This window comes from Poromitra crassiceps (assembly GCF_964638095.1).
Source record: "Poromitra crassiceps genome assembly, chromosome: 27".
Lineage (NCBI taxonomy): Eukaryota > Metazoa > Chordata > Actinopteri > Beryciformes > Melamphaidae > Poromitra > Poromitra crassiceps.
This window is the reverse complement of record NC_139650.1, coordinates 19,607,930-19,622,582: the sequence shown is the minus strand read 5'-3', so window position 1 is coordinate 19,622,582 and position 14,653 is coordinate 19,607,930. Positions and strand designations below refer to the sequence as shown.

The 14,653-nt window shown below is 41.8% G+C and overlaps 1 protein-coding gene across 1 annotated transcript in view; it reads left to right on the top strand.

Moving 5' to 3' along the window:
* Positions 1-14,653, top strand: part of LOC310799084 (uncharacterized protein) — a 303,168-nt gene that overhangs the window by 31,412 nt on the left and 257,103 nt on the right. The window lies entirely within an intron of this gene.

Sequence of the window (14,653 nt, the reverse complement as noted above, 5' to 3'; positions counted from 1 at the left end):
TAGGGTTTAATTAGTTTTGCAGTTTTTGCAACTTTTGTACAATGCAACCTATGGCCAATTATGAAGTCTAAAGACCGCAAAACTGCAAAAACTGCAAAAACGAATTAAACCCTACTCCTCCCACATTTTTTCTTCAAACGACACCAAACTTCAGCATCTGCATCGTTAGACTGTTCTACACAAAAGTGTCAAAACAGATTTTCGATCGGTCAAAAATTGAACCCACAGTGCATCAAAACGTTGAATTCTGGCCCGTGTATAGCCTAATTACCTTAATTACCTATGGCAATTAGGTTGTATTTGTGATGTCTTCAGTCAGTCAAGCAATTGTGATGCCATCACTGATGTCACTCAAGCAATTGTGATGTCATAATACCTTAAAGCCTTGAGACTTGCCCAGCCACGACCCATTGCTGCGCAGCAGCCACTTTTTTGGCGCGTAATAACCCCCACAATTTCTGCGCCACATAGACATGTTCGAACTCAAAACATGCGGCTTATTGAGGACAGGTGTGCTATGACTATTCTAAGGGTTTGGTCAAGCGGTTCGGCACTTCTTTTGAATGGACCCAGACCCGGCCGGGTCCGATGAAAGTTGCTTGTTGTGCTGTGGGTCCTGCTCTCTGACACATGACATGTAGCCTATATGGTGTCCATCCATATTAGGACAAGGTATCAATGTAGCTTATAGCTTATGATGGGTATTCAGTAAAAAGAAAATAAAACAGTTTGCAATGTGTTTTCACAGCAATATAAAATTGATATTAGATTTTTTTTTAAATCAAAGCAAATATTTACATTAAATTAAAATAGGCTACAACCATTATTTCCTAATCATTTGAATTGGGGCCCACTCATACTTTCTTCACACTTTAGTGTGAAAATGAAATACTTGTTGAAACTTTAACAACAATTTATTGTCGTCTCGTCTTTCCACCAAATAATACAAAAGTATCGATAGTGGTATCGATAAGGACCCGGTTCGTTAAGCAGACTTTAAAATGGTATCAATATCAATACAAATTAACAATCCTAATCCCTAATAGTTGTAGCCTTTAAGCGAGGAAAAAAGATCGGTTCGGATTGTATCGGTATCGGCAGATACTCAAGGTTGTGGGTATCGGATCTGTATCGGACATGAAAAAGTGGTATTGTGCCATCCCTAATTAGCGGAGGTGAATTCAGGTGATATTGTGCAATTTCCTCTGCGTCTACGTGCCCCTCGTGCCTGCACTTGTTGCAAGAATGTCTTGTTTTTGTGGTAGCATAGAAGGTGTGTGTGTGTGTGTGTGTGTGTGTGTGTGTGTGTGTGTTTTGGGGGGGGGGGGGTAGGTATCTGTGCCCGGGGCCCTTTGTCTCATAATCCACCAAGGCACATAACTCTCCTCTTTCTCGGTCTCATTTGCATCAATCTGTCTGTCATCTCTGTCTTTATATCTGCCTGTCTCTGTATCTCTCACATAAATGCTTCACTAAACACTGAGAACATCGTCACGGTGAAGAGATGTGAACATCCTTTCCTCCCCGCCCCTCTTTCTCTCACTCCTTCTCTCCTGTCCCCCAGTCAACTCTCAAGCCCTTAAGCCCATCCAGACGTGAGTGCACACATCGATTGCCTAATACAACTTTTATTTCGATTATGGATTGAAACGTGATGCGTTATACCCCCCTCGTTCACTTAATTTCTGATTTGGTCATTCATTTGGTTGAGTGACAGAGATGAATCGACAGGATGGCTCAACACGTAAAGGCGCTGACAGGGTTCTGCGCACCCTCGACTTGGAGCCTTGCCGCCGTCTAGCGTCCACAGCAGGGCCGGTTCCAGAACAAGATGACTAGGGGTGCATCCTAGATAGGAAGGGGTGCAGATGCCCGGCCAAAGGCCGGGCCCACTCGGGTGCACGAAAAATTTGACATGTTATTTTACTAAAAATAATGCATTTGACCATCATTTCAAGTAGAATGATACCACCCAAGCAAGAATATTTCAAGTGTTTCAAGTGCTTTACTGAAATATTTGGACCATATAATGATAATACAATTATCTCAACCTTAAAAGGTTACATATAGGTGCCAAAAAGCCATAAAATCACATCAAAGAACAAAGAAAAACAACAACTATAATTCAAGTTTAAACAGTAAGTGTGCAGCTGTAGCATTTATTATTATTATTATTATTTTTATTTTTTTTACTTTTCAACTGAGCATGCAGACAATTAAAATAAGGGTGCAATGCATGCTTTTGCACCCCCGTAGAACCGGGCCTGGGCCACAGTGAGACTGTGCATACTCGAACATAACTGGGCGTGTTGGCTGCAGTACACAGCCAACGCGCCCAGTACACAGCTGCAGTACACATCCAAAACAATGTTTTGGATGTGTACTGCCGAGCTGCGCCGATAGGATGCCCAGCTGCGGCGACCCCCTCGGCGCAGTCAGTGCCGGCGATTTCGCGTGTGGTACACTTATGTCTGTTACATATGACGTTATCGTGCCGTTTACCAAGAACTTGCAATCATGTCGGTGGGAGGACATTTTATTGTCCCTCCATTTCAAAACTCATTCCGGTGAGCCTGCAGAAGGATTTGCTAGATGAGGGACAAGCACTGAAATGGCATTTCCTCATTCCAACAAGTACTTAAGCGGATATGTGCGTGGGCCAAGGCAACGGCCAATCACAGCTCTCGTGCTGGTCACGTCACGTCCGCGTTGACGCCGTGGAGTCACATTTCCGAGGAGCTGCACGCCCCCTCCGCCGAGCTGCGCCGATAGGATGCCCAGCTGCGGCGACCCCCTCGGCGGAGTCAGTGCCGGCGATTTCGCGTGAGCATAATTTCCGCTTAAGCGATCAAAAGCGTGGCTACACTTCACAAAAGTCAAAAATAAATCTGAAGCGAAATGCCATATACTGTAGCTATTTCACAAGTTGATTGCTTGTACCAGTGGTAACACATCCTCAATGATCAAACATCTGAGTATTTGCCATCATCAGCTCAAACCAAAATACAGTAGCCTATCTTCGGACTGTCATCGTCAGGGAACACCGTCAAATGCGCCTGCTGTTTCGTGTCAATCATCATTAACCGAAGTCGTTAAGCAGACTTGAAAATGGTATCAATATCAATACAAATTATAGCTGCTGCGCAGCAATGGGTCGTGGCCGGGCAAGTCTCAAGTCTTCTAGCTATAGTCCAAGTCACGTCTCAAGTCTTTAGTCACAAGTCCAAGTCAAGTCTCAAGTCTCTTATGGATGAGCTTTCTATCATCTGCTGCATGCAATCCAGTCTGCTTAGAACACTGCAGTTCATGACAGGGCTGGGGCAGAAGGCAGAGCTGATGTTATGGAGAGGAAGGCTGAGCGATTTATAGATGACATCATCAGTGATGTCACAAAACTGATGACATCACTGATGACATCATCAGTGATCAGTGGAGATTCAAGCTTTATTTAGCAAGAATTTGCATTAGCTGTTTAAAGTACCATTTACAGTAAAACATTTTGATGCACTGTGGGCTCAATTTTTGATCTATCAAATATCTGTTTGATAGTTTTGTGGAGGACAGTCTAACCATGCAGATGCTGGAGTTTGGTGTCGTTTGAAGAAAAAATGTGGGAGGAGTAGGGTTTAATTAGTTTCGCAGTTTTTGCAGTTTTACGGTCTTTAGACTTCATAATTGGCCATAGGTTGCAGCGTACAAAAGTTTCTCCTCATTTGGGCACACATTTCGGTGAAAGTGCCAAAGCCGTAGCCCATATGCCTGATTTGTTATGAATTTTCAAAGTTTGAAACTTTAGACGGTCGCTGTAGCGCCACCATCAGGACTATAGGCGCCAAATTCACGTCAACTTAGTTTGGCATGGGACTGGACCTTTGTGCAAAGTTTGGTTTATATTCATGCATGGGAAGTCTGACTTGCTGGGGAGAAGAAGAAGAAGAAGAAGAATTATAGCTGCTGCGCAGCAATGGGTCGTGGCCGGGCAAGTCTCAAGTCTTTTAGCTATAGTCCAAGTGACATCTCAAGTCTTCAGTCACAAATCCAAGTCAAGTCTCAAGTCTCTTATGGGTGAGCTTTCTATCATCTGCTGCATGCAATCCAGTCTGCTTAGAACACTGCAGTTCATGACAGGGCTGGGGCAGAAGGCAGAGCTGATGTTATGGAGAGGAAGGCTGAGCGATTTATAGATGACATCATCAGTGATGTCACAAAACTGATGACATCACTGATGACATCATCAGTGATCAGTGGAGATTCAAGCTTTATTTAGCAAGAATTTGCATTAGCTGTTTAAAGTACCATTTACATTTTGATGCACTGTGGACTAAATTTTTGATCTATCAAAAATCTGTTTGATAGTTTTGTGGAGGACAGTCTAACGATGCAGATGCTGGAGTTTGGGGTCGCTTGAAGAAAAAATGTGGGAGGAGTAGGGTTTAATTAGTTTTACAGTTTTTGCAGTTTTGCGGTCTTTAGACTTCATAATTGGCCATAGGTTGCAGCGTACAAAAGTTTCTCCTCATTTAGGCACACATTTCGGTGAAAGTGCCAAAGCCATAGCCCATATGCCTGATTTGTTATGAATTTTCAAAGTTTGAAACTTTAGACGGTCGCTGTAGCGCCACCATCAGGACTAATGGCGCCAAAGTCACGTCAACTCAGTTTGGCATGGGACTGGACCTTTGTGCAAAGTTTGGTTTATATTCATGCATGGGAAGTCTGACTTCCTGGGAGAAGAAGAAGAAGAAGAAGAAGAATAATTATAGCTGCTGCGCAGCAATGGGTCGTGGCCGGGCAAGTCTCAAGTCTTTTAGCTATAGTCCAAGTCATGTCTGAAGTCTTTAGTCACAAGTCGAAGTCAAGTCTCAAGTCTCTTATGGATGAGCTTTCTATCATCTGCTGCATGCAATCCAGTCTGCTTAGAGCACTGCAGTTCATGACAGGGCTGGGGCAGAAGGCAGAGCTGATGTTATGGAGAGGAAGGCTGAGCGATTTATAGATGACATCATCAGTGATGTCACAAAACTGATGACATCACTGATGACATCATCAGTGATCAGTGCAGATTCAAGCTTTGTTTAGCAAGAATTTGCATTAGCTATTTAAAGTACCATTTACAGTAAAACATTTTGATGCACTGTGGGCTCAATTTTTGATCTATCAAATATCTGTTTGACAGTTTTGTGGAGGACAGTCTAACGATGCAGATGCTGGAGTTTGGTGTCGTTTGAAGAAAAAATGTGGGAGGAGTAGGGTTTAATTAGTTTTACAGTTTTTGCAGTTTTGCGGTCTTTAGACTTCATAATTGGCCATAGGTTGCAGCGTACAAAAGTTTCTCCTCATTTGGGCACACATTTGGGTGAAAGTGCCAAAGCCATAGCCCATATGCCTGATTTGTTATGAATTTTCAAAGTTTGAAACTTTAGATGGTCGCTGTAGGGCCACCATCAGGACTATAGGCGCCAAATTCACATCAACTTAGTTTGGCATGGGACTGGACCTTTGTGCAAAGTTTGGTTTATATTCATGCTTGGGAAGTCTGACTTCCTGGGAGAAGAAGAAAAATAATAATAATAATAATACAGGCAAATACAAGCAGTGGCCCTGCCGCTTCGCTGGCCCGGCCACTAATTATAGCTGCTGCGCAGCAATGGGTCGTGGCCGGGCAAGTCTCAAGTCTTTTAGGTATAGTCCAAGTCATGTCTGAAGTCTTTAGTCACAAGTCGAAGTCAAGTCTCAAGTCTCTTATGGATGAGCTTTCTATCATCTGCTGCATGCAATCCAGTCTGCTTAGAGCACTGCAGTTCATGACAGGGCTGGGGCAGAAGGCAGAGCTGATGTTATGGAGAGGAAGGCTGAGCGATTTATAGATGACATCATCAGTGATGTCACAAAACTGATGACATCACTGATGACATCATCAGTGATCAGTGGAGATTCAAGCTTTGTTTAGCAAGAATTTGCATTAGCTATTTAAAGTACCATTTACAGTAAAACATTTTGATGCACTGTGGGCTCAATTTTTGATCCATCAAATATCTGTTTGAGAGTTTTGTGGAGGACAGTCTAACGATGCAGATGCTGGAGTTTGGTGTCGTTTGAAGAAAAAATGTGGGAGGAGTAGGGTTTAATTAGTTTTACAGTTTTTGCAGTTTTGCGGTCTTTAGACTTCATAATTGGCCATAGGTTGCAGCGTACAAAAGTTTCTCCTCATTTGGGCACACATTTGGGTGAAAGTGCCAAAGCCATAGCCCATATGCCTGATTTGTTATGAATTTTCAAAGTTTGAAACTTTAGACGGTCGCTGTAGCGCCACCATCAGGACTATAGGCGCCAAATTCACATCAACTTAGTTTGGCATGGGACTGGACCTTTGTGCAAAGTTTGGTTTATATTCATGCTTGGGAAGTCTGACTTCCTGGGAGAAGAAGAAAAATAATAATAAATATAGCCGCAAGCGGCGATGCGGGGTCCAAGCTTCCGGTGACTTGGGGGGTGTATGTCAGATAATATAGACACTGAATTGCACATTTAGTCAGAGTTGGTATGTGCACGGTTTTTGACGTGCATGCTGTTTTAGGGCAGAATAATAATAATAACGAGGTGAGTGATGACTGCACAAGTGTGATTTAAGCTGTGGTGATGGGGGCTTTATATAGTACCAGGAGAAGGGCATTTATGATGTCATTTATGATGTAATTTATGATGTAATTTATGATGTCATTTATGATGTCATAACTGACGTCGTCATAGAGAAGGTGACAGTCTTGTGACATCACTGATGATGTCATCTATGATGTCATCTATGATGTCATCTATGATGTCATCTATGATGACATAGTGTCAAAGTTTAAACATTTATCATTTCAAGACGGTTTCACGTATCCAAATTCTTTATACAACTTTAGATCAGGGAAGTCCAGAGATGACACAGAAAAAGTTTGGGCTCATTCGGGCAAATGGCCTAGGACGAGTTCGTTTTTTTTTTTGGAAAATCTAGCAGGCTTAAATGGGTGTGAGTTATGGGTCAATACGCAAAAGGGTCTGTTATAGCGCCACCATCTGGCCAATATGGCTAATTTTTTGTCTCTGAGCAGTGGGGCACATTTCCAACCTATGTGCAAGGTCTGGCTACTGTAGCCCTTACGGTTTTTGACGTGCATGCTGTTTTAGGGCAGAATAATAATAATAATAATAATAATAATAATAATAAACATTACAGATACAATAGGGATCCACGCACTTCGTGCTTGGACCCCTAAATATAGCCGCAAGCGGCGATGCGGGGTCCAAGCTTCCGGTGATGGGGGCTTTATATAGTACTGGTACTTTATATAGTACCAGGAGAAGGGCATTTATGATGTCATTTATGATGTAATTTATGATGTCATTTATGATGTCATTTATGATGTCATAACTGACGTCGTCATAGAGAAGGTGACAGTCTTGTGACATCACTGATGATGTCATCTATGATGTCATCTATGATGTCATCTATGATGTCATCTATGATGACATAGTGTCAAAGTTTAAACATTTATCATTTCAAGACGGTTTCACGTATCCAAATTCTTTATACAACTTTAGATCAGGGAAGTCCAGAGATGACACAGAAAAAGTTTGGGCTCATTCGGGCAAATGGCCTAGGACGAGTTCGTTTTTTTTTTTGGAAAATCTAGCAGGCTTAAATGGGTGTGAGTTATGGGTCAATACGCAAAAGGGTCTGTTATAGCGCCACCATCTGGCCAATATGGCTAATTTTTTGTCTCTGAGCAGTGGGGCACATTTCCAACCTATGTGCAAGGTCTGGCTACTGTAGCCCTTACGGTTTTTGACGTGCATGCTGTTTTAGGGCAGAATAATAATAATAATAATTATATAGTACCAGGAGAAGGGCATTTATGATGTCATTTATGATGTAATTTATGATGTAATTTATGATGTCATTTATGATGTCATTTATGATGTCATAACTGACGTCGTCATAGAGAAGGTGACAGTCTTGTGACATCACTGATGATGTCATCTATGATGTCATCTATGATGTCATCTATGATGTCATCTATGATGACATAGTGTCAAAGTTTAAACATTTATCATTTCAAGACGGTTTCACGTATCCAAATTCTTTATACAACTTTAGATCAGGGAAGTCCAGAGATGACACAGAAAAAGTTTGGGCTCATTCGGGCAAATGGCCTAGGACGAGTTCGTTTTTTTTTTTGGAAAATCTAGCAGGCTTAAATGGGTGTGAGTTATGGGTCAATACGCAAAAGGGTCTGTTATAGCGCCACCATCTGGCCAATATGGCTAATTTTTTGTCTCTGAGCAGTGGGGCACATTTCCAACCTATGTGCAAGGTCTGGCTACTGTAGCCCTTACGGTTTTTGACGTGCATGCTGTTTTAGGGCAGAATAATAATAATAAATATAGCCGCAAGCGGCGATGCGGGGTCCAAGCTTCCGGTGACTTGGGGGGTGTATGTCAGATAATATAGACACTGAATTGCACATTTAGTCAGAGTTGGTATGTGCACGGTTTTTGACGTGCATGCTGTTTTAGGGCAGAATAATAATAATAACGAGGTGAGTGATGACTGCACAAGTGTGATTTAAGCTGTGGTGATGGGGGCTTTATATAGTACCAGGAGAAGGGCATTTATGATGTCATTTATGATGTAATTTATGATGTAATTTATGATGTCATTTATGATGTCATAACTGACGTCGTCATAGAGAAGGTGACAGTCTTGTGACATCACTGATGATGTCATCTATGATGTCATCTATGATGTCATCTATGATGTCATCTATGATGACATAGTGTCAAAGTTTAAACATTTATCATTTCAAGACGGTTTCACGTATCCAAATTCTTTATACAACTTTAGATCAGGGAAGTCCAGAGATGACACAGAAAAAGTTTGGGCTCATTCGGGCAAATGGCCTAGGACGAGTTCGTTTTTTTTTTTGGAAAATCTAGCAGGCTTAAATGGGTGTGAGTTATGGGTCAATACGCAAAAGGGTCTGTTATAGCGCCACCATCTGGCCAATATGGCTAATTTTTTGTCTCTGAGCAGTGGGGCACATTTCCAACCTATGTGCAAGGTCTGGCTACTGTAGCCCTTACGGTTTTTGACGTGCATGCTGTTTTAGGGCAGAATAATAATAATAATAATAATAATAATAATAATAAATATAGCCGCAAGCGGCGATGCGGGGTCCAAGCTTCCGGTGACTTATGATGTCATCATAAATGACATCATATGATGTCATTTATGATGTCATTTATGATGTCATTTATGATGTCATAACTGACGTCGTCATAGAGAAGGTGACAGTCTTGTGACATCACTGATGATGTCATCTATGATGTCATCTATGATGTCATCTATGATGTCATCTATGATGACATAGTGTCAAAGTTTAAACATTTATCATTTCAAGACGGTTTCACGTATCCAAATTCTTTATACAACTTTAGATCAGGGAAGTCCAGAGATGACACAGAAAAAGTTTGGGCTCATTCGGGCAAATGGCCTAGGACGAGTTCGTTTTTTTTTTTGGAAAATCTAGCAGGCTTAAATGGGTGTGAGTTATGGGTCAATACGCAAAAGGGTCTGTTATAGCGCCACCATCTGGCCAATATGGCTAATTTTTTGTCTCTGAGCAGTGGGGCACATTTCCAACCTATGTGCAAGGTCTGGCTACTGTAGCCCTTACGGTTTTTGACGTGCATGCTGTTTTAGGGCAGAATAATAATAATAATAATAATAAACGGAACAGATACAATAGGGATCCACGCACTTCGTGCTTGGACCCCTAATAATAAACATTACAGATACAATAGGGATCCACGCACTTCGTGCTTGGACCCCTAATAATAAACGGAACAGATACAATAGGGATCCACGCACTTCGTGCTTGGACCCCTAATTATAGCTGCTGCGCAGCAATGGGTCGTGGCCGGGCAAGTCTCAAGTATTTTAGCTATAGTCCAAGTCACGTCTCAAGTCTTTAGTCACAAGTCCAAGTCAAGTCTCAAGTCTCTTATGGATGAGCTTTCTATCATCTGCTGCATGCAATCCAGTCTGCTTAGAACACTGCAGTTCATGACAGGGCTGGGGAAGAGCTGATGTTATGGAGAGGAAGGCTGAGCGATTTATAGATGACATCATCAGTGATGTCACAAAACTGATGACATCACTGATGACATCATCAGTGATCAGTGGAGATTCAAGCTTTATTTAGCAAGAATTTGCATTAAAGTACCATTTACAGTAAAACATTTTGATGCACTGTGGGCTAAATTTTTGATCTATCAAAAATCTGTTTGATACTTTTGTGGAGGACAGTCTACCGATGCAGATGCTGGAGATTGGTGTCGTTTGAAGAAAAAATGTGGGAGGAGTAGGGTTTAATTAGTTTTACAGTTTTTGCAGTTTTGCGGTCTTTAGACTTCATAATTGGCCATAGGTTGCAGCGTACAAAAGTTTCTCCTCATTTGGGCACACATTTTGGTGAAAGTGGCAAAGCCATAGCCCATATGCCTGATTTGTTATGAATTTTCAAAGTTTGAAACTTTAGACGGTCGCTGTAGCGCCACCATCAGGACTATAGGCGCCAAATTCACGTCAACTTAGTTTGGCATGGGACTGGACCTTTGTGCAAAGTTTGGTTTATATTCATGCAGGGGAAGTCTGACTTCCTGGGAGAAGAACAAGAAGAATTATAGCTGCTGCGCAGCAATGGGTCGTGGCTGGGCAAGTCTCAAGTCTTTTAGCTATAGTCCAAGTCGCGTCTTTATGGATGAGCTTTCTATCATCTGCTGCATGCAATCCAGTCTGCTTAGAACACTGCAGTTCTTGACAGGGCTGGGGCAGAAGGCAGAGCTGATGTTATGGAGAGGAAGGCCGAGCGATTTATAGATGACATCATCAGTGATGTCACAAAACTGATGACATCACTGATGACATCATCAGTGATCAGTGGAGATTCAAGCTTTATTTAGCAAGAATTTGCATTAGCTGTTTAAAGTACCATTTACAGTAAAACATTTTGATGCACTGTGGGCTCAATTTTTGATCTATCAAAAATCTGTTTGATACTTTTGTGGAGGACAGTCTACCGATGCAGATGTTGGAGTTTGGTGTCGTTTGAAGAAAAAATGTGGGAGGAGTAGGGTTTAATTAGTTTTACAGTTTTTGCAGTTTTGCTGTCTTTAGACTTCATAATTGGCCATAGGTTGCAGGGTACAAAAGTTTCTCCTCATTTGGGCACACATTTCGGTGAAAGTGCCAAAGCCATAGCCCATATGCCTGATTTGTTATGAATTTTCAAAGTTTGAAACTTTAGACGGTCGCTGTAACGCCACCATCAGGACTATAGGCGCCAAAGTCACGTCAACTTAGTTTGGCATGGGACTGGACCTTTGTGCAAAGTTTGGTTTATATTCATGCATGGGAAGGCTGACTTCCTGGGAGAAGAAGAAGAATAATTATAGCTGCTGCGCAGCAATGGGTCGTGGCCGGGCAAGTCTCAAGTCTTTTAGCTATAGTCCAAGTCACGTCTCAAGTCTTTAGTCACAAGTCCAAGTCAAGTCTCAAGTCTCTTATGGATGAGCTTTCTATCATCTGCTGCATGCAATCCAGTCTGCTTAGAACACTGCAGTTCATGACAGGGCTGGGGCAGAAGGCAGAGCTGATGAGGAAGGCTGAGCGATTTATAGATGACATCATCAGTGATGTCACAAAACTGATGACATCACTGATGACATCATCAGTGATCAGTGGAGATTCAAGCTTTGTTAAGCAAGAATTTGCATTAGCTATTTAAAGTACCATTTACAGTCAAACATTTTGATGCACTGTGGGCTCAATTTTTGATCTATCAAATATCTGTTTGACAGTTTTGTGGAGGACAGTCTAACGATGCAGATGCTGGAGTTTGGTGTCGTTTGAAGAAAAAATGTGGGAGGAGTAGGGTTGAATTAGTTTTACAGTTTTTGCAGTTTTGCGGTCTTTAGACTTCATAATTGGCCATAGGTTGCAGCGTACAAAAGTTTCTCCTCATTTGGGCACACATTTCGGTGAAAGTGCCAAAGCCATAGCCCATATGCCTGATTTGTTATGAATTTTCAAAGTTTGAAACTTTAGACGGTCGCTGTAGCGCCACCATCAGGACTATAGGCGCCAAATTCACATCAACTTAGTTTGGCATGGGACTGGACCTTTGTGCAAAGTTTGGTTTATATTCATGCTTGGGAAGTCTGACTTCCTGGGAGAAGAAGAAAAATAATAATAATAATAATAATAATACAGGCAAATACAAGCAGTGGCCCTGCCGCTTCGCTGGCCCGGCCACTAATAATTATAGCTGCTGCGCAGCAATGGGTCGTGGCCGGGCAAGTCTCAAGTCTTTTAGCTATAGTCCAAGTCATGTCTGAAGTCTTTAGTCACAAGTCGAAGTCAAGTCTCAAGTCTCTTATGGATGAGCTTTCTATCATCTGCTGCATGCAATCCAGTCTGCTTAGAGCACTGCAGTTCATGACAGGGCTGGGGCAGAAGGCAGAGCTGATGTTATGGAGAGGAAGGCTGAGCGATTTATAGATGACATCATCAGTGATGTCACAAAACTGATGACATCACTGATGACATCATCAGTGATCAGTGGAGATTCAAGCTTTATTTAGCAAGAATTTGCATTAGCTGTTTAAAGTACCATTTACAGTAAAACATTTTGATGCACTGTGGGCTCAATTTTTGATCTATCAAAAATCTGTTTGATACTTTTGTGGAGGACAGTCTAACGATGCAGATGCTGGAGTTTGGTGTCGTTTGAAGAAAAAATGTGGGAGGAGTAGGGTTTAATTAGTTTTACAGTTTTTGCAGTTTTGCGGTCTTTAGACTTCATAATTGGCCATAGGTTGCAGCGTACAAAAGTTTCTCCTCATTTGGGCACACATTTGGGTGAAAGTGCCAAAGCCATAGCCCATATGCCTGATTTGTTATGAATTTTCAAAGTTTGAAACTTTAGACGGTCGCTGTAGCGCCACCATCAGGACTATAGGTGCCAAATTCACATCAACTTAGTTTGGCATGGGACTGGACCTTTGTGCAAAGTTTGGTTTATATTCATGCTTGGGAAGTCTGACTTCCTGGGAGAAGAAGAAAAATAATAATAAATATAGCCGCAAGCGGCGATGCGGGGTCCAAGCTTCTGCTTCAAAGCTTCAAGCTTTATATAGTACCAGGAGAAGGGCATTTATGATGTCATTTATGATGTCATTTATGATGTCATTTATGATGTCATTTATGATGTCATAACTGACGTCGTCATAGAGAAGGTGACAGTCTTGTGACATCACTGATGATGTCATCTATGATGTCATCTATGATGTCATCTATGATGTCATAACTGACGTCGTCATAGAGAAGGTGACAGTCTTGTGACATCACTGATGATGTCATCTATGATGTCATCTATGATGTCATCTATGATGTCATCTATGATGACATAGTGTCAAAGTTTAAACATTTATCATTTCAAGACGGTTTCACGTATCCAAATTCTTTATACAACTTTAGATCAGGGAAGTCCAGAGATGACACAGAAAAAGTTTGGGCTCATTCGGGCAAATGGCCTAGGACGAGTTCGTTTTTTTTTTTGGAAAATCTAGCAGGCTTAAATGGGTGTGAGTTATGGGTCAATACGCAAAAGGGTCTGTTATAGCGCCACCATCTGGCCAATATGGCTAATTTTTTGTCTCTGAGCAGTGGGGCACATTTCCAACCTATGTGCAAGGTCTGGCTACTGTAGCCCTTACGGTTTTTGACGTGCATGCTGTTTTAGGGCAGAATAATAATAATAATAATAATAATAATAAACATTACAGATACAATAGGGATCCACGCACTTCGTGCTTGGACCCCTAATTATAGCTGCTGCGCAGCAATGGGTCGTGGCCGGGCAAGTCTCAAGTCTTTTAGCTATAGGCCAAGTCACGTCTCAAGTCTTTAGTCACAAGTCCAAGTCAAGTCTCAAGTCTCTTATGGATGAGCTTTCTATCATCTGCTGCATGCAATCCAGTCTGCTTAGAACACTGCCGTTCATGACAGGGCTGGGGCAGAAGGCAGAGCTGATGTTATGGAGAGGAAGGCTGAGTGATTTATAGATGACATCATCAGTGATGTCACAAAACTGATGACATCACTGATGACATCATCAGTGATCAGTGGATATTCAAGCTTTATTTAGCAAGAATTTGCATTAAAGTACCATTTACAGTCAAACATTTTGATGCACTGTGGGCTCAATTTTTGATCTATCAAATATCTGTTTGATAGTTTTGTGGAGGACAGTCTAACGATGCAGATGCTGGAGTTTGGTGTCGCTTAAAGAAAAAATGTGGGAGGAGTAGGGTTTAATTAGTTTTACAGTTTTTGCAGTTTTGCGGTCTTTAGACTTCATAATTGGCCATAGGTTGCAGCGTACAAAAGTTTCTCCTCATTTAGGCACACATTTCGGTGAAAGTGCCAAAGCCATAGCCCATATGCCTGATTTGTTATGAATTTTCAAAGTTTGAAACTTTAGACGGTCGCTGTAGCGCCACCATCAGGACTAATGGCGCCAAAGTCACGTCAACTTAGTTTGGCATG